Source organism: Centropristis striata, chromosome 11 (genome assembly GCF_030273125.1).
Source record: "Centropristis striata isolate RG_2023a ecotype Rhode Island chromosome 11, C.striata_1.0, whole genome shotgun sequence".
NCBI classification, from domain to species: Eukaryota; Metazoa; Chordata; class Actinopteri; order Perciformes; family Serranidae; genus Centropristis; species Centropristis striata.
In genome coordinates, this window is record NC_081527.1 from 26,898,217 (window position 1) to 26,919,190 (window position 20,974).

Here is a 20,974-nt window from a genome sequence, read left to right on the forward strand (position 1 = left end):
GCATTTTTTCCACACCAAGAGTTTTGCACAGTATTGTATATTGTAAGTCACAGAATTTAAAAAAATCCCATTACAATTTATCCAGGTGTCTCACTTATGGTTTGTTATCTATAACTACCTGTTTCAGCTACGATAACTTCTAATTGGAAGAGTTTTACTTTCATAAAAAATATGCACAAAAATGGACTCTATTGTCAACCGTATTTGGACATCATCATACAATAGAATGGCATTTATCAGTGGTTATCATCCCATAAGTAGAACCAGGTAGGTGCCTACTCCACCTTCTAGTTGGTTGTTATCAGCCCATTCAATGGCTAATTTCTAAGGCCTCCATTTCATTCAGATTAAGCACATAAACGCTTTCTCTAAGGTCAGAGCTAAAGAGTTCCTGGTTAAACGTTATAAAATATAGTTTAAAAAAAAAAAAAAACCACGTAATTGTGAAGTAGTTACGAAAACAATGTTAGCACCGGAAGTGGCGTAGTTATGCTAGCTATGTAAAATCGTGAACGTTAAGTGATGTTGCGACATATAACATTGTATACTCAAATAGTGGCCTCCTGGCTTTGTTGAGTTTGTTTCCATTTTAAAATCATTACTAATGATGAGGGGGTTCAACATTAAAGCAATTACAACTGTGAAATAATTTCTATATACCTTTTTGTGCTTAATAAAAAAAAATGCATTGTGTATATTAGCTAAAGTCTGTTCTTCAAAGTAGTCAAACCTAAATCTGATAGATAACATATTTATCATGCATATTTTTAAAATTAATATTAACATGAACAACTCTGCAGTAGGGCTGCACAATTATGGCCAAATCGATAATCACGATTATTTTGATCAATATTGTAATCACGATCATTAATCACGATTATTCACCATGTTTGGGAAAACATCTGTATTTTTATTGCACTACTTCTAAACAAACAATAGGAACAGTTTTTAGTGTGTGTACAGAGTGCCTGGTGCTTCTTGTAAACAAACAGAGATCGCTAAGTGAACACCTCCTGCAGCAGCAGCACATACACACTGTACTGATACAGAGCTAACTGTTAGCCTGTTAGCAATTTGCAGACTGGATGCTAGGGGGTTAACATCCCCTCTGGCTCTGCAGCTGGGAGAGATTGCTGCAGGAGGACTGGGCTGCTTCGGCTCATTAAGAAGAGTAAGAACGAGTCTCCAAAAGTCTCCAATAACACCAGAAAAGTCGCTGGATTTGTCGCCAGTCACTTTTTAAAAAAATAGTCGCTAAGGGGGTCTGAAAAGTCACTAAATATAGCAACAAAGTCGTTAAGTTGGTAACACTGCTTCCCCGGCTTTTACAAATGCTTAGCGTTCTATCCAATCAGCAACCAGATTTTTTTAGGGGAGAAAAACAGCCCCGCCCCCTGGTGGTTGGTGGACTACTGGTGTAGAAAGTGCTTGATTAGATATGCAGGAGAGCCACATTATAAAATGGAAATATCGCCAACGATCAGGTTAATTTAATCGTGCCGGCTAAAATCATGATCACGATTAAAATTCGATTTATTGTGCAGCCCTGCTCTGCAGTAATGATGTAAATGTGTAAAAACACCCTTGAATATTGAGCCCTGAGACTGAGAGTGTCTGACTCAGTGACATTGTGAGGAAGCCTGTTGGGTCAGAGCTGCACTCAGGCCTTAATAAATCAGAGGTGCAAAAAGGAAACATCTTCCAAACTAACTGCAGCATTTTGTTATTGTGTCACTGTGTAATAGAGCAGCTACAAGGGCATAAGGATGTTAAAGAGTGTCTGCAGCGTGTCGGCGGAATATCAACGACTGAACTCATTCGTCTCCATAAAACATTGGGCTTAATGTGAAGTCCATATTCTCCTCAGTTTGTCCGAGCAAAATGTGCTTTCTAATTATCCAGTCAGACTCGGTTTTCACGGAATATAAATGACTACGTTTTAATCTGCAGTTTGTTTTTCACTCTCTGTTGAGCTGGATGATACATGCTAATGAGAAGTCTCAGTGTCGGACTTTCATTTCCTTTTGTTTATACTTGATGCTGTCGCCGGCGTTTTCCTCCACTTGGAGAGCTGCTGCTTGATGGTCCTTCACTGGAGGCCTCGCAGCAGCGTCTGCCACCCTCTCTCGTCAGTCCACACGGCAGCCATTTTGAGCAGGAGTGCACACTGTACATGTAAGATAAGCTGCAATAAAGTGCACATCATAAACCACAAATCAAAATGGACCCTGAGCAAAGTCGGCGACGGCGCAGGGTGGATGTATTAGTCCTCTCTGTCATTTCAAAGGGACTCTTCCCAAACTGTTGTGACAGCCGGCTCTATCTTCCACTCCATCACGGGCTCTTGCCAATATTCCTTCCTCCCAACACACACACGCACACACACACAGCGCTGCCGCCGCCGCCCAGCCTCAGATACACGCTGTTAAGACAGGAGACTTCAAGAGCTGTCAAGTACTCGGTTTGCGTACTTTCAAAGGAATCGTGATCTCGTCTCTGCATCTTTCCTCGCAGGCACTGCTGAATTTAAATGAGACGGGCCCACCCGCCTGGCAGGCTGGGTGTGTTTCTAACTCAAAACCAAGAGGAAAAACAATGAATCACCTGTCATGTGTTTGAATTAGTTGTTTGGCAACCTGTGGAAGCGACCTGACGTACCTGCGGTGTGGTCAGACTTTATGCAAACGCCTCCTGAACACACAAACATCTCGTGAATAACTGAAAGCACCCAGATGCAGATAAAGGCCAAGTTAATTAATTAATAATCCACCAGTTTCACTACGTTCTGCAGGTTTTCACAGTGTGTGTATTCATTCAAACACTAGACAATGAGAAGGTGAGCTGTGTTGTATTACACAGTAATGCGGACTGTGTGTGTTCTCAGCTGTGTTTGCATGTGATTAACATGTGAAGCAGCTTTGCTCTTTGTATTATTTGAATATGTTCTGTTTTCTGTCTGGTTTTAAACACACATAGAGAACAATAGAATACCTGGAAATCCTGAACTGGACTATGACCTGTTGGAGAGCAGCTGACCAGAGCTGCAGACAGACTGACAGATCCAAATATTTTAAAATCTTCAGCTGACACGGGACTTTAAGTTCCTTTAAAATAATTCAGCTTGTCATAACAAACAGTATATAAAATGTTAATTTATACAAACTGTGAAAACAACTATTTTCATGTGAAAATTAAAATCGCACAGTCAGGCATGTGATTTTATTTAGATATTCTATGTTAAATATCAAATGATAAAATCAATACTGTGTGTGCTGTTTTTCCTCTAACCATTTTTTGTTTCTATTATCTGACATTCAAAGTTATTTCTTTCCATCATTAGCTGCATGCACTTAATCAAGATATGCTAATGCTTATTAAAAAAGTATTGGATTTTAAAGTATTGAGCATGTAGCATTGTTAGTGTGGTACATACTCCTTTTTACATAATCCCAAAAAAACAGTGACTTGTGACTCAGAATCAAGCCTTTTGACTTGAAAATAGTTGATACCTTTCCCTAAACCATGCTGTGATGTGCATTACAATTTTTCCCTTGAACCGTTTTAAGAAAGATGTTTTAACAAATGAAAACACATTTTAAAAAGCAATCACGATTTTTGTACATTTAATATATTGTTACTCCCTTACTAAGACTGCATTATGACTTGTTAAGGACTCGAAACTCAAAGTTTAGGACTTGGGGCTACAAAAATGTCAAATTATTTGTTCCCACTCTGCAACATAGCACATTAGTGTTGTCATTTTTGAAGATTCATGTTCACTTTCTGGCAAATGTTAGCTTTTGTCTCACAAATCAGCATAATATTAGAACAATTTGCAATATTTCTATGGGTTATTCTTTCTATTTTTTACTTTACTGAAAACGTAGTTTATGTAAATGATTAATTTCATATATAACTGAACAACAACAAACAGAACTCCAATCTAACAATTTGAATTAGACTACCTGAATGACTGAGATGAACCTTCACAGATAAAATAATCAACAGGCACAATAAAAATGGAAATGTTTTATCACGGTGCATGAAAGTACGACTCTGGAAATCCGCAGCGAGCAGCTCCAGGCTCTGTGGAGTTAATTGATGTCAGAATAGCTCCTGATTGGTTTGAGATTTGGGGTGTTTGTGTTCAGCCTGCGTTCCCAAAAGAGGCAATCACATTTACATCTTCCATTTATCTGACACTGTTCCCCACAACAGCTAACAGCCAACGCAACACTGTCTTCCCCCGTATCACTTCTGTTCTGCATTTCCATTCTTTTGATTTCCTGCCTGAGCAGTCCTCAATTTCTGTTCCGACATCATGTGTACCAGACAAACAGTACAACTGTGAACTACATTTCCCGTGTGTACTTGAATGACAAAGCACAGGTGTGCTTTATTTATTAGTTCAGGGACAAACATTTGCCATGATGCAGATTTAGCGGCTGAAAGCTCGACTTTATCCTTTATCCTTGCACTGGATTTACATGTGCAGATTTCTCCAGTGAAGGAAAGATAAAGTGTGGAGGAACCTGCTGATGTACTGTAACCTTGAAATGACCACGGCGTTTTAAGAAATGAGAAAGTCAGGAGCCAGACAGTGAGGCAGATTATTTTTCTGTGATGGGGTACGATATGGGAGTGGGGATATGTCTAATTACTGCTTATCTGCTTTTTCCTCAAGCATTGTCCAGCTCCAGTGAGAGTGCTACAAACACTATAGAGGTAGATATAATCTGCACATATCACATAAAGATAAAGGCTCCATTTAGCTACCAAACCCACCCAGGCACTGTTTCAGAAAAGAATATTTTGTTTCTTTGGACTCGGCTTTGGAGGGCTCTATCTCCTGTGTCAATCAATAGCACTGCAGCTTTAAGCCCACCACTAGCAGCCCTGCCATCCCAGTGTCGCACACCATCCTCCTTTCCATCTGTCTGCACGGATCCCTGAGGCCCCGCGGCTTCTACCCGGAGCCAGACATGGTCCAACATCAATCAATATCTCTGCAGGGCTGCACTGGTGAGCAGAGCGGCTTTCTCAGAATGGATCAGAGCCAAGTGACATTTCTGAGAAAGTTCTGGGAATGGAGCGAGTAGTCCCGATGGGAAATGGGGTTTTAAAAGACTATGAGTTGTTTTGCATGTTTCAGCTCATTAACTGCAAATTGTGCACATATTTTACACAACTATCATCGCTGTCATTACCTATTATTAGCTTCTTACTTTCCAAGAAGCAATTGTTTTCCATTTATTGAAGTAGAGAATAGAATTCAAGTTGATTTTCTGAGATTGATAGTACAATACAGCAAACAGCCTCTTGCTGCTTTATTTCTTGTTTTTTGTAAGGAGGAGGATTGTTGAAACAGTGCTGTGGCTCTATGGCAGTGCAGTGTCAATCATGTGTTAGTATTTTTATACTTAAGTGTGACAGAGTCAAAGTTTTGTGTTTGTTTGAGTCATATTTGAATCAGAAGGAAGGACACAAGGCTTTGAGGCTCCAGCTCTTCAGCCCGGAGACAGAGGTAATAACTTCCGACTGCTTTCTTGGGACTTTTCAGGGATGTTTATGATCCGCTTTACCAGCTAGATCCCAGCGCACAGGAAAAACATAAAGCACCGTCACTGGAATCATCTTTAATAGCTTTCCATAAATCAGACGCATGAAGCGAGAGGAAGATTTCCTCAGACGTTTAGAGGAGGCAGTGAGTTCACAGGCAGTAGAAAAAAAAAACAGATCAACTGCTGCTGCCCACACAGACCAAACACTCACTCTGCATTCTGCACTTCCCGCTTTCAGAAAAGCAGTCCTTTAGTTCCAAGAACCAGCATATCAATCTAGTGAAAGCTGTAATTTGTTCATGTTCAAACTACAGTACAGATGCCTCCATTTCATTCAGATTGAGCACATAAACTCCTTCTCTAAGGTCAGAGCTAAAGAGTTCCTGGTTAAACGTTATAAAATATAGTTTAAAATAAAAAACACCTAATTGTGAAGTAGTTACAAAAACAATGTTAGCACCGGAAATGGCGTAATTATGTTAGCTATGTAAAAACATGAACGTTAAGTGATGTTGCGACATATAACATTGTATACTTATGGTTTAACACAGGACACAAATAGCGGCCTCCTGGCTTTGTTGAGTTTGTTTCCATTTTAAAATCATTGGTAATGATGAGGGGGTTCGACATTAAAGCAATTACAACTGAGAAATATTTTCTATATACCTTTTTGTGCTTAATAATTGAAAAAAAAAAAATGTATGGTGTATATTAGCTTAAGTCTGTTCTTCAATGTAATTAAACCTAAATCTGATAGATGACTATTATTTACCATGCATATTTTTTAAATTAACATTAACATGAACAACTCTGAAAACTACAGTACAGAAGTCTCCTCTATAGGCACATATTCCCTGCTGCACTCACAGACAGCATGTTCGCTGCAACTATTACACGTTTTCTCAATTATTGATCATTACCAGGTGGCAATAAAATCTCAGAACAACAGAATGTATGTATATGTATTAAACCATTGTGTCTCAAGAGGCAATAGTGAGTCACTGTAGTGTCCGATCTACCTTCAGAGAGGATGAAGACGCAGCTGCAACTGTACAGCAGTTAGCAGGTTTAGTTCACAACTAAACTAACATTAAGATGCCCTCATGAACTGAGATTGAGCTATTAAGACACTGCTGTAATGGATGGGTCCCTGGAGAGTTTTATCTCCATCCTCGGAGAGATTACTCCCTCAGCCAAGTAAAAAGAAGAGCAACACTATCAGAGTCAAAGATCAGGATCCAGGCTGGGAGCGGCTTGCATAGTTTAAACTGGACAACATGAGACTCGGGATTACGGGCAGTTGCAGACCAGGCTGAATAAAACCATGCAATTGTTAGCTTAGCCATGGAGCTAGCAGGCTGCATCATCTACCGTGCAGACTGCACACCTGACTCTGCTTCGCATCCACATGTGCCCCTTCTCTGCCCGGCTGCTTCTCTCTGTGCACTCTGCTGAGCAAGATCTCTCCAGAGATAGAGATAAGACTCTCCAGGCACCTGTCCATTGCCACAATCTCTTACATGCAGCATTTCAGTTCTGGTGTTGGTCTTAATAAATTAAATTTGCTTTTACATTTTTGAGCACATTGCAGGGTCTTTTCATGTTTAGCTGTACACAATCTTGACGTTTCTTGATAACAAACATGTCATCGCTGCATTTATTAAACCATGCACAAGGTGAAATACTGCCCCCTAGGTTTTTTTGAACGTGTGGCCAGTAATTACAAAATGCACCTTTAAAGTTACAGTAGATCACCGTCAGTCTGTCTAAATCAGTGATTCCCAACAGGGGGGGGCCGACCCCCCAAGGAGGGCGCCAAAGATCCACGGGGGGTTGCGAAGCCCTCTTGATTTTAAGGGATGTAATAAATCTAATGTGTTAAATATAGATGAGTCAGCATTTAATTCATTAATGGGACAAAAACAACTAAATAAGGGCTACATTAAACGTTTATTCATTTATTTAAATAAAAAAATCACGATAGAAAAGTTTAAAAATAAAGGCTATATCGCGAGAATAAAGGTGTGTGTAACATCCCTCCTGCAGTATACACAGGTAACCTCACCTAGTGGTAACCTCACCTAGCGGTAACCTCACCTAGCGGTAACCTCACCAAACAACAGAAACACAGAGCTAATGGAAAAATGGCGAAGCGTCAGGGAGACGAAAATGCTGAATATCTCAAAAACAAAAAGAGAGGGCACCATGAAAGTCACATTGAGTTTGGCTTCATTGAAGCAATGGACAATGGCGGGGTCGCCAAAGTTTACAATGGTAAAAATGTGGGTCCCTCAAGAAAAAGGTTGGGAACCACTGGTCTAAATGACAGTCGGAGTCCAGATTTGATAGAAACAACCTCTGAAACAACATCATTCTTACTCTGTTCTGAAGCGTGAAGACAAGAGGAAATCTTCCTCTGCTCCCAAAATGTCTCTCTCGGAAGGAATGACAGCTCATCAGCAGTTTCTAATAAATGAACTGCAAGTGAGTCATGTGACTTTTGTTTACAATTTCATGCCTGCTTTCCACCAGAGCCCAGGCTGCAGGAAGGAAAGAGCAGTTGTGACCTCAAAATGGCACCAGAAAGAGGAGTCAGCCTGAGACACACAGACGCAGCAGTAAAAAGTGTCTTGAGGCTGAGCTCTACCAACACAGCCAGACATATCCAGTGCACAGTCAGACATCCACCCAGCCTTGTTTTCCTCCTCTTGTCTGTCTGGGTGTCTGGCTGGCTTGCCTTAACTGGCCTTCTCAGCGGCGCATCTAAATGACCCCTGTCACCAACGCGTCGGCAGCCAGCGGCCAGACGCCGGTGAAGCGAAATTGGACGTGGCGGGCGTCCGCTGTCCCCAGCCACAACAGAGAGACAGTGAGACGGTAGGAGAGAGGGCAGCCCCGCAGTCAGCGACGCTGGGTGGCAGGACAGACGAGGAGACGGGACAAAGTCGACTCTAAACTCCAGCTAACCCCAAAAAAGAGCCACGGGGGGGGGGGGGGGGGGGGGGGGTGAGAGCCAAGACACACATCATCCAGCACCACGCAGGCAGACTGGATGCTCTGAGGACACGAGCAGAGTCTAGACTGACTCTAATTGGTCTTGCTGGTATCAACTGTGCTATAGCTGAGCAAGGAGCAGAAAGACACGTCCAGCCATTTACACAGCAACCAGCTTATTATGGGTTTTATGTTAAAGCACAGAATAGTCTGGTGCATAAATTCAGATTTAAATTATTTCAGAATTTCCAATGAACCAATCAAATAAAATGTGTTGAATTTAAAAAAGTTTATCAAATAAATCAAATGGTATTACATTTGAATCAATATGAATAAATGTTATTAAATTATTCAAAATTTGTAAGTAAAAAATGCAAATATAATGATTTTATGTTATCAATATCAAATTGATTAAAACTATTATAAAATGTATTTTTAAATCTTAAATATTTCATATTTTCAGTCTATTCCATATAATTTATTAAGTACTATATAATAATTCATATACTATTTTATATAATCTTAATCAATCAATTAAACCTTTTTGAATTAAATCAGTTTTAAAAAACGAATAGATAGAAATTCACTAAACCAAATGAAAAAGTATGCAAAAATAAAAATTATGCATGTATTTAAAAATATTTAAAATTAAATTTTAAACTAAAATCAAAATTATTAAAATAAGTTTTTAAGGCATTAGTCATAGTCAAATTTTGAATATTTCAATACAACATTGCATAATGCAATATAACTAAAGTAAGCATTGTAAAATCCTTCCCTACTGTTACCATGCATGCAGCAAACTATCCACCTCCTCTCACACACACACACACACACACACACACACACCACTGAGTGTTTCAGACAAGCCCTTGATCACGTCTCGCACTTGAGGAAAAACAATACCCGGTGAGAGATATTCCTGTAATTTTCTTCCCATCGTCACATTGTCTCTGGCTGATGGGAGCTGACAGAACTGGGACTGCAACACAAGCGCGAGAGAAGGCCGCGCACCTTCCAGTCTAAACTCTGTTGTACCATCTCATTATTTTCAGACTCTGAAATAGTCTCTGGACTGTTTAAGATTCACGTAAAGAGCAGCGCCTGCAACGTTCTCCAGACTTGACAGTCCTTAAAGATTTACAGAGAGAGATAGAGATGGAGACGAGGATAAGACGATGATAGTTACTGAAGTCATGTTCACTGTTACTGCTTAGAAGAATAGTGCTATTTAACCAGTGTTCCAGCTCTGTTATCATGCTGCGCTGACCATTGTCCAACCAAATGCAGATAATTTGGTGAAAATTCATTCATCATTATTCATTATCATTCTCTGCTTATCTGCACTCAGGTCGCGGGGGGCTGGAGCCAATCCCAGAGAGGCGGGGTACACCCTGGACAGGTCTCAGACTATCACAGGGCTGACACATAGAGACAGACAATCACGCTCTCATTCACACCTACGGACAATTTAGAGTCACCAATTAAACCTAAGTGCATGTTTTTTGGACCGTGGGAGGAAGCCGGAGTACCCAGAGGAGAGCTGACACAGAAGAGCCGCAGGCCAGAGTTGAACCAGCGACCCTCTTGCTGTGACCATGTAGACCCTAATTTGGTGAAAATGCACAATTTAAATATGATATAAAATATTATTACTGGTTTTACAGAGCTTAACAGTGACTTAAAAAAAACTAACAGATAGAAGTTCACTAAACAAAATGAAAAAGTATGCGAAAATAAAAATTATGCATCTATTTAATAATATTTAAAAGTACATTTTAAACTAAAATCAAAATTATTTAAAACATTTTAAGGCATTAGTCATAGTCAAATTTTGAATATTACAATACAACATTGCATAATGCAATATAACTAATGTAAGCATTGTATTGTTGTTATATAACTGAATATAGTAAATTAACATAGGGAGAAGTGGTGGGATTTAATAAGCTTTGGCTTCTTCCTACTCCTTTTGAACACAAATAAGTGTTGAGTCTTGTTGTTGTTTCATTTTGTGTTGTTGTCTTGTATTTATTGTTGTTCGTTTGTTTTAAAATGTTCATCTTTTATTTTGTGTTCAAATAAATTCTCAGTCAATCAATCAATCAAACTTTCAGCTTGTCTTTGTTTTTTATCTCTCCACAAAAGTGTAAAAAGCAACTGTTCATTACCTGCTCAGCAGCAAACAGCAGACAGACACAGTTAGAGACTAGGTAGTGAACACAGTGGAGCTTTTAGCAGCTAAAATGACTGGTAGAGACCATAACAGGGCTAAAAGGGGCTTATATGCATGTTATATATTTATCAGGTGGATGCAAACACATCATATCAACTTTAAAAGTGACGATATGTCAATGTTGTGGTCATAACTTGCTTCTGCTGCCCCCAAGTGGCCAAAAAAATCCTTTCAGACCATGCATGTTAATACAAAATTGAATGGGTAATCTTACCAATAGTTCTTGTGCAATTTCAGTCAGGACCAAACTGGTGGACCAACTGAACAACAATATCAGAATATTACTAAATATATAAGAACATGATAAAATACATAAATCTAATGCCAGAATCAACCTGCCAGATGTATTCCACACAACCAGAATCTGAGGTCAAAGGTCATTAGATGCAGAAAAATATAAAGGACAGGATGGTTTAATTTGACAGAATATGCAATTATTATACGAGTATTTTTATTTTAATCCTAAAATAAAAATAATGATTACAAAAAATATGAATAAATAAATTATTGTATATTAAATATAATAATATGAATTAAAATTATTATTTTTTTATATTATTATTATTGTCGTCATATTCAAAAAATGATACGATGAGACTTCTTTATTAATCCCAAAGTCAATTCTTGTGCCAGGTTGCTTCAAAAGTACAATAAAATAAGAGATAAAATAATAAAATAAAAACACATGAATAAATAAAAGTCTCAGAGTATTGCCAAAAATAAGTGCATATAAGAATTAACATTTCAATATTGCACATGAGGGAAGTAATTAAATGTAAGTGGAGTTGACCAGCAGGTTTCCTGGTGCTGCAGGTTTGGGCTCAGCTGCAGTCGAGCTAAAACAAGATGGCTGCTGCCCTCCTCGCTGATAACAGAGCAGCAGATTTGACTGTGAACTTCCACTGAGGTTCAAGCTGATCTGTAATTCACAGTGCATATTTGCATCAGGAAATTCCAACAGTTAATAATTGATTCTTGCATACAGTATGAGAATAGCCTCCGCTGAAGTCAAGACTGGTGAAATCATGAGACAGGAATGCCACGTATTTCTTTTTTGGTTTCCTCAGGATTTACTGCTCTGTCAACAAGCCTGCAGCCTCACTTTCCTTCAAAGCCAGGAGTTATTATTTAACCAAACCACAAGTGATATCTCGATAAAAATCTTCCTGTTTTGCAAGCACAGGTGTTGATAAAAAAAAAACCTTAACAATGCTCCGTAGCTGTTTGTCTTTCATAGCAATAACTTTGCAGCAGTTGCCAGTTTTCAGTCTGAAATGAAATTGTTTGGCTGTTTAAATCTCCAATAAATGTCTGCGCTGCCTTTAGGATGAGATCTGTCTCGCCCACAGATAAGAGGACAGGTTGGTGGAAGAAATATAGCTGGGTTGTCCCTTTATCTACCCTCGCCAAATGATTTTCAAATCCACAAGGACGACTGAGTGAGTGAGTGGATTTGGGATTCAGCACAGAGCTGAGATTGCTGAGTTCATTCCCGCCCCATCGGGGTACATATCAGATAACGTTGTCGCTTTCAGTTTGAGCTGTAATTTCCTGGAAGACGAGGTGCGATGTGACAGATGGCGCTCATGGTGAAAGAGCTGCTGAGGACGAGGACATGTTGCACCGCTGTCAGACCTCCGGCGGGACCGGAGCGGCCAGGGACACGAGGAGGAGTCGGACGCCACTTCAGCTCTCATTTTCATGCACTTTTGGTGCAGAAACACCGACTGCAAGACACATCTAACCCCGGGTCAAAGACATGAGTTTAGCATTTGTAGAAGCATGTTAGTGTTTATGTTGAAGCAAGAGCTGTCGTCAGGTCCTGCTCTTCACATACTCTGCAGAGAAAATGTCTGTTTGTGATTATTTAACCTATTAAAGGTACACGCTCCCCAAAAACCACAAATGTGTTCCCAGATTTCTGTTGATGCTTGAAAACATAAAATGTGAAAATACTTATGGATGTGAGGGTGATTAATGAAGTCAATGAAATCCCGGTACTGACAGGTCTAGGACTGAAGTGCCCTTGAGCAAGGCACCTAACCCCCCCCCCCCCTCCACAGCCACTACAGAATACCAGATTTGCAAGCGGTTTTACAGGTAACATTTTATCAAATAGTTACAAAACATATCCTCTGAATCGGTCCTAGGGTTATATGAGATGAATACTGGATAGAAAAACTATTTTTTTTTCTTTTTAAACTGTTCTTATTGCAAAGTATTTTCTCTTAAATGCAGGAAATTATGGAAACTTCGGTCATATTTTTTAAATAGAGGAGTTTATGTTTTCAAAAAAATCTTGCCTTGTATAATTTTCCCCCCATGTCTCTAAACTCAGCAGCTTCCCAAAGAAAACATGAAGGACACAACCTCAGTGGGACATGCTATGACTCTGTGCACTTCATTATAACATCTATAAAAAGACTATAAGTAGGGAAGCTGGGAAATGAAAATTCCTGATAATGGCCACACCACCTCCATCGTCCATGTAACCCCTCTGCTGCAACACTAAAATAAGCTCTCAGAAAGTCATTCACGACAGTGTCATGCTTCCTTTGACATCACATTGAAACATCCAACTTCCTCATTCCTGTCAGGCCAGCAGGCTGCAGTGAACTCTGAGCTGTAATCAAACAGAGGCAGTTGAGCCACATGCAGGCTGAAAGTCCTTTAAAGTGTGAAGCAGCCACTTGTTCTGGTTTCCCTGCAGCTCACAACTCTTTATAGAGAATAAACACTCAGCCAGCACTTCATATTTATACCTTCACTCTACTGTGAGGTGCTCTGTCAAACAACATAAAACAATTGGCTGCTAACAGTGGCTACTCTCCAAGAAAGTCACTTCCCCATTTTACACTCAAACTCATTCAGTACAAGAAGTATGGAGTCAGATAGCTATCATATAGATGTATACATGATTCTAACCATTCATATTCGTAATGTTAAACATTTGTATGTCAATAAAATAGTTGTAGCTACACAAAATTCTGCTTTCATATACATGAGTCTGAGAAATAGTTTGGGTTAGGATTGTTTTTATGTGAGTATGAATCTAAAAGCTGTGAGTACAAAGTCTTGTGAACACAACTCTAATTTCTACGACTTTGAAGTCTTCACTGTGAACACGAATTCAAGTTTGTGGGTTCGAGTATAAAATTGTTGAAATGACGTCACGTAGGTCACAGACAGGTCACAGGGGAAATAATCAAACCACGATTTCTCCAAACGTGCCAAAGCCAAAGATGACTGACAGCAGTGAAGCGGGTGGAGCTTCCAGCTCAGGTGAAGCATCACAGGTAAAAGTCAATAATGTGTATATCCAATATTTATCTTATAAAATTGTACTATTTAAAATAATATACAGTTAATTGACTAACTGACATACTGCTTTAGCTTGCAAGCTAACGAAATGCCGGTGACGCTAACTTAGTGCTAGTATTACTAGCATTAGAAGTTGGCTTGTGCTAACGCTAGTTAAGTAGCACTGATCTGCAAAATATGAAATAATTAGTAATAGTAATGTTGTTCAAAATACGACTTATATTGATTTATAAATTGTGTCAATTGGCGAATAAATTGGTCATAGTATAAGTCTGGTTTATTTTCCTCTTTGCTAACCCTCCTCTTGGTCTTTTAGATTTTAGATTCATGCTCCCATAAAAACAATCCTAACCCAAACTATTTCTTAGACTCACATATATGAAAGCAGAATTTTGTATACAACTATTTTATTGACATACAAATGTTCAACATTATGAATATGAATGGTTAGAATCATGCACATATCTTTATGATAGCTATCCATAGTTGCTGCTCCACTGCTATAACTGTACTCTTTCTGCATTAAACTGACCAGAAAAACTCCTTAACACTAATGCAACCCATAAAACAGCACATACAGTAAGCTCTGTGGAATGTTTGGAAAGCTTTGATTCTTTGCAGATGACCAACTGTTGGATGTTGAACAAATGGATTCTTAGAACCACTTCTATTGTATTTCTCACAAGATGACAGCCAGCTCACATGGACTGCATTATAATATGAATGCTTAACATGTACAGCTTTGATATTTGATGCTAATGGAAGCATCCCGGCCTGATTATCTCATTAAAAATGATTTGTGCACATAGTCATGTGATAATAACTGTGGCTGTCTCCACACAGGCTGCATTTTAATTAGCAACAAAATGCATAAACACTGTTAAAACTGTGTGAGGTTTTCCAATGTCTACTTCTCCAGCAGTTAAACTGCCATGTGCTGATTTGCAGTTTTAGTTCGCCAGAGTATGGTAGGTCCACCTCCAAATCAGTTTCTATGGACTTTGTGGTTTCAGTTTTGATTCACTTCTGCGTTTCTGTTGGAACCCTCGATTTTTGAGACTGGATTCCCCTAAAAAACGACAATACATGGTGTTTGTACAGGCAGCAAAATATGACTCAAATTTACATTTAAGACTGTTCTCCACTGCCATCTTGCTTTAGTAGTAATGATTAATGGCGATCACCCAGGAGAACAGGGTTCATTTCCCATGTGAAAACAATAGTAAATTACTTACTAAGTAACTTTCTTTTCTTACGTACCTTCCGTGGCTCACGTCACCCTTATAACTACTTCACTTCCAAAATGTATGTACATTTATTTCCTGTTTAAACTGTCTTTTGTACGTTTTTTTGCCCTAAACTTAGCTCAGTGGTTTTGTAGCCTAAATTCACCAAAACTGCAGCCTTTTTTTTTTCTAAAATCGTGACAAACGTTGGAGATCTTAGTAATTTTATTGTTTCATGTTCGCTTTTTTTGGCCATATAGATGTCGTGTAAAGTTACTGTTGATGAAAACCAAACATTTCCTGATTAGGCTGCTTCATAGTAAAAGCTTTTAAATTACAAAATAACAGTATGCCCTGTTGTAATGGAATCCCTGCCGTGTTGCACTGACGTCAAAGTTGACGTTGAGCCAAGCCAGGACATGTTTTGAAAAGGGACACAACACATCTGAAGATTTTGGTATATTAGTAGCAGCTTGTAAACTCAGCCTTTTCTTACCGCCAGTCCCAAACGACACTGACATGAGTGACATCACTTCAAGCAATCAGATTTTGTGCAGCTCTATCTTAAGACACAACAGGCATTTCTCAACATATAAAGTAGTTCTCCCCAAAACTGGTTAACAGACTTTGATGCTTGAATTAAAAGTATGAGACAATGCATTAACACAGCAAATACATCATCATGCACACAATGCAGTAGTATACGCCCGGTCATGGCAACTAAAATACACCTCAAACGTTTCCATGTTCAAACCACAAACACACAATAAAAGAAGCTTCCTCCACATAAAGGAATGCTAACCATTTACAACCACCCGATACTTCCCCGTGTCAGATACCGCTGCATGCTGAAGGCAGTCAGCATCTGGCCGCCTCGCTCTGCTCTTCCTCACAGCGTTAAACACAACACAACACAACACAACACAACACAACACAACACAACCTGCTACAATAATACCCCATGTACTTTAACACGGAGACACAGCTGCCTGCACTCCAGCTACACTTCTGACAGCTCATTTTCTCTGTTAAAGCGTCTTTTCCATCTTATTTTTGTTTTAAACTAATTTTCCTTCTGCATCTAATGACTGACACTGATTGTGCATCAACTCGATTTAAGGCTTTGCTAGGATAAAAGGCCATTTTCCTCCATTCCAAAGCAGCAATCGACCTGATTCTGTCTTATTTGATTCTAGCAAACAATAAAAAAACCTGTACAGGTAGTGCAGGTAATGTCACCTCATTGGTGCAGCAGGTATTTATGTCTTTGATGAGAAATTTAGTAGCAAAAACTGACCCAGTTGTATTAAATTCTACATTTCTTTGCGGTGGTGGTGACAGTAGTAGCAGCAGAGCTCGTGACTCAACCTGCAGCTGAACTCGTTCACCTCCCTCTGCACACACTAGCATTATCACACATGCACACACAGAGTGTATGTGCAGCAGATGCAGCCTCCCATTGTCCTGCATCATCTCCTTCACTGTAAGTTAACGAGCCTCCGCTGCATCGCACGCAGGCTGATGGTTTAATTAAGACGGCAGACGTGTATCGTGACAGTGATCCCGCTGATCACATGACTCACTGGGGCCTCGACAAAGACATCGTTTACTTTTTTGTTTAATTTTGACATATCAGCAGGGAGGGAATCACAAACACAGACAAAGAGGGGAGCTTCTGAGGCCTGCAGGGTGCAGGGAGAGGTGACATGGCATGATACCTTTCTTTGTCTGTCAAACACACACACACACACACACACACACAAAATGCACATTTGTGAGTGTGACATACAGACAGAGTGGGCGAGCAAGGTATCACTGCTATGTCTGCTGTCCTCCCTGACACACACACACACACACACACGCACTGTATCTCTCTTTTCTATCTGACAAAAGTATGTGGACATTTCTGTTACAATCCCTATCACCTCCTGTCCAAATTCCGTCATCTTTTTGATAATGTGTGTGTGTGTGTGTGTGTGTGTGTGTGTGTGTGTGTGTGTGTGTGTCTGTGTGTCTGTGTGTGTGTTTGTTTGTCTGTATCTGTGTCTGTGTCACACACAAATAGCTCTTTTTCTCTTTTCTGTCTGACAAAAGTCCTCCTGTCCAGATACTTTTGTCCATATTTTGTACATTTGTGTGTGTGTGTGTGTGTGTGTGTGTCAGACAGGGACAGACAGGGTGAGCAAGGTATCACTGCTGTCTCTGCTCTCCTCTGTCTCTCTCTCTCCCCCTCACACACATTCACACACACACACACACACACACACACACACACACACACACACCTTGAGCAGCAGTCGGCGGTGGTAATGGATGAGTCACCGTCATAACTTCTCATCAGGCTGGCTGCTGTTTTCTCCGTCCAGCAGGATGAATGAATGAGCTGGATTTATGGGAGCCAATCAGCAGTCAGACAGACAGGACACATTACTACAGCCCCCATAATGCCTTGTGATCCTATAACAGGGCTCAGAGAGGACCATCGCTGTGGCCAGCGCCTATAGAGCCTTAAATTATTACTATACTAAGAACCGAGTTATATAATGATGTAACATTGCTGGCATGGTGAGGGACTGGAAATTGTCTGGTTTTTTTTTTTCTTCTGTTGTATTAATTATTATCATATCTATAGCTTTATTTGATGTATTTATAGCTATATGTTTGCCTTGAACAGACAGCTGTAAACGTGACAGGAAACATCTGTAACAGAAGGTACAGACATATGACAGCTGCACCGAGGCAGAATCAGACGTCACAGTTACATGAGCCAATCAGAACACCCCATAAATCCATATTTTTCATTTATTTCTTCATTTGAATGCATGTGTTGTACGCATTGTAGACCCTACGACAGGATCTAAAGCTTTAAAAAGGCATGTTTATCAGATGTTTTCTTTGTAAAATGTTAATCTGTAAAGTAGCTGTCACATAAATGTTATGGAGTAGCTAATAAAAAGCATATTCTTCAAAATGTTGTTTGGTAGAAGTCGAGTGGAAATTACAAGCACTTTAAAACTGTTCCTCCGTAGAGAACTTGAGTAATGCTTAGTAATGCTGCAGATCATTACACATGTTTAAACTCACAGTAGAGCAGCACAGAAACAACTCATGCAACTAATGCAACATTACATAAATACTGCATGGACATTATGGCGACATAATGGAGGAAAACTGATTCATAAATACAAAAATTCCACTTTAAGCAGATACACAACAGGTGACATCATGGATGTAAACTCTGACCCTCCTGGTCAGTATAAGAATCTACAGGATGACTTTATATTGACATACACACCCTGAGCAGCTTATCAATTAATGAAGAGACTATTTCATTGAATAATCAATTAGTTGTTTAGTCCATGAAAGGACAGAAAATTGTGAAAAATCTCCATGAACTCGCCAAAATATTCAGTTTATGATGATATAAAGCAGAACATTCTCTCATTTGAGATGCAGGAATTAGAGAATTTGTGGTATTTTGCTTCATAATGCCATTGGCAGTTTATTGATAAATTTACATTGTGGTTTATTGATTTTCTTTACATCAAGTAATCAATCAAATGACTATTATTACAGCACAACATCACTTTAGTCTAATGAATGATATTTCATCAAAAAAGGGTCTATTTCTGTTACAGCATCACTATCACTGAGGCTCCATTCACACACAAACAGCCGTCTGCACATCTAGCAGCTCCCAACACACACACACACACACACACACACACACACACAAAATCCCATCGACACGAAAGCATCTGTTTTTTCCTCTATAATTCAAAAATGTGTCCTTTGCCATAAATCAATAGAGCAAGCATTAAAACCCCTCCATCCTCCTCTCCATCCTATTGATAGGCAAGGTGGCATCTCTCCCATCCACACCCTACTCCCACTGCGCATGCGTGCCGCGGCAAACAAAGGACCAAGCATTTAACCGACGGAGGATGGTTAATAAAGTTTGACTGGCTGCAGAAATAACATCCAGCATCGATGCAGCAGCGACACAAGCACAAGAGTAAGGATTAACTTAATGTTGGTGCATGTGGAGGGGGGTTATTCAGGTACACCCCCAAATCTTCATCACCCCCCCCCCCCCCCCCCCCTCCTCCTCCAAACACGCTACCCAAATCCCCCTCTCCCCCTCCCTCCTCCTCCTCCTTCTTCTCAGCGCAATAAAACGGGAATAAGAGATCAATAATTTATCAAAATCATGACATAATCTGGTCAGAGACGCTGGATATGTGTGTGATAGTGTGCATGTGTGTGTCTTGCATGCAGCCAAATGGTGTCACACACCTCCACACGGACAAAGAGGTGGGGCGAGCAGAGGAGTGCTTCTTTATTTCTGGATGCTGAATTTGTTTACTGGCTGTAAATTATGAGGAAAAAAATGCTACCTCTTTACGTTGCCTAGCAGCCTGCGAAAATTATATAATAAACAATTTCAGGGCAATCATTAAATAATAAAGTGCGCGCGGTGCGCGTGAGGAGACGCTCCTGTGCGCAGTCGAAGCGCATTTTTCCTCCATAAAAGTGAGAAAAACGAAAATCTGTCTGACGATGAAGCGCGTGTTCCTCCAGACGGTACACACCCCTTTTTAAGCTCGTGCACATTTTTTCGGCTGGAAAAAGGAGCATAGAAGAAGAATCAATTTCTGGATTTAATAAAAAATCTAATTCAACTCTGTCTTTGTTCTATTTTTCTTTTTTTCCCGTCAAATCTACTCAATCTTTTGTCTCATGTCTACACTCATCCATGCAGCGTGCGCGCCGGCTGCCAAATGGAGAGATGGAAAAAGACAAAAGGGATGACAAAAAAATTGAAAATAAAAACATCCAAAAGCCTCTAAAGCAGTGTTTAAGGAGAGAAAATGAGCAGGAAAAGAGTTGTGGGCTCTTACCGTGCACACTGAAGTTCCGACGCTCCCTCTGCTCTCCTCGCAGGTTCAAGTAACGGCTGCTGTAATTTTTTGCGGCTTCTCCTGCGCGCCTAGCGGCTTGTGCCTGCTGCACGGTACGGCTCGGCTCGGCGATCCTCCGCCTGCGCGCACGCGCATCCATACGTACACGCACGCGCGTGTGCGGATGGCGCACGTAAGCAAGCGAGCGCACATATGCACAATCCTAATTTTTCTCAGGAGGAAAATGAATTTATACAAGAATTAATAAGGCGTTATGGTGCGTCAGGAAGGGTTTGTTGAGATGGCACATCATGGTTATCCATTATCAGAAAGGAATAGTTGTAATTCTGTTGTGTTTTATGGTAATATTCCAAAAATATCTAACATTTATTACCAAAGCTCCGTTGAGATGAAGATGAAGTTAAGCTACTTCCATCAAATAATTTTGGCTGCCTGTGTGATTTTTTTCTGCCTCTAGAATATTTTCTTTCTGTAAGATTTGTGTTAATTACTCAAATTTTCTGTTGCGCACTGGATGGGAATGTAAATGTCGTCTGCGCATGTTTTCTTGAAAATACTCCTCCGTCCTCTGTCTCTTTTTTATTCCTGTTGTTTCTGTGCGCCACCTGCCATTCACTGCAGATACTGACTGTCTCTGACTGACTGTTGGTAAACTTGATGGACTTGTTGATGCAAGAATGAACTCACTTTATATCTACAGGTGGGAGAGAAACT

At 39.9% G+C, this 20,974-nt stretch overlaps 1 protein-coding gene across 1 annotated transcript in view; it reads right to left on the minus strand.

Annotated features, from left to right (window-relative positions):
- Nucleotides 1–20,424, minus strand: part of basp1 (brain abundant, membrane attached signal protein 1) — a 67,806-nt gene extending 47,382 nt beyond the window's left edge. The window contains exon 1 of the mRNA XM_059344041.1: nucleotides 20,240–20,424. The gene's annotated coding sequence lies outside the window, so the exon portion shown is untranslated. The remainder of the gene's footprint in view (nucleotides 1–20,239) is intronic.
- Nucleotides 20,425–20,974: the final 550 nt, after the last annotated feature.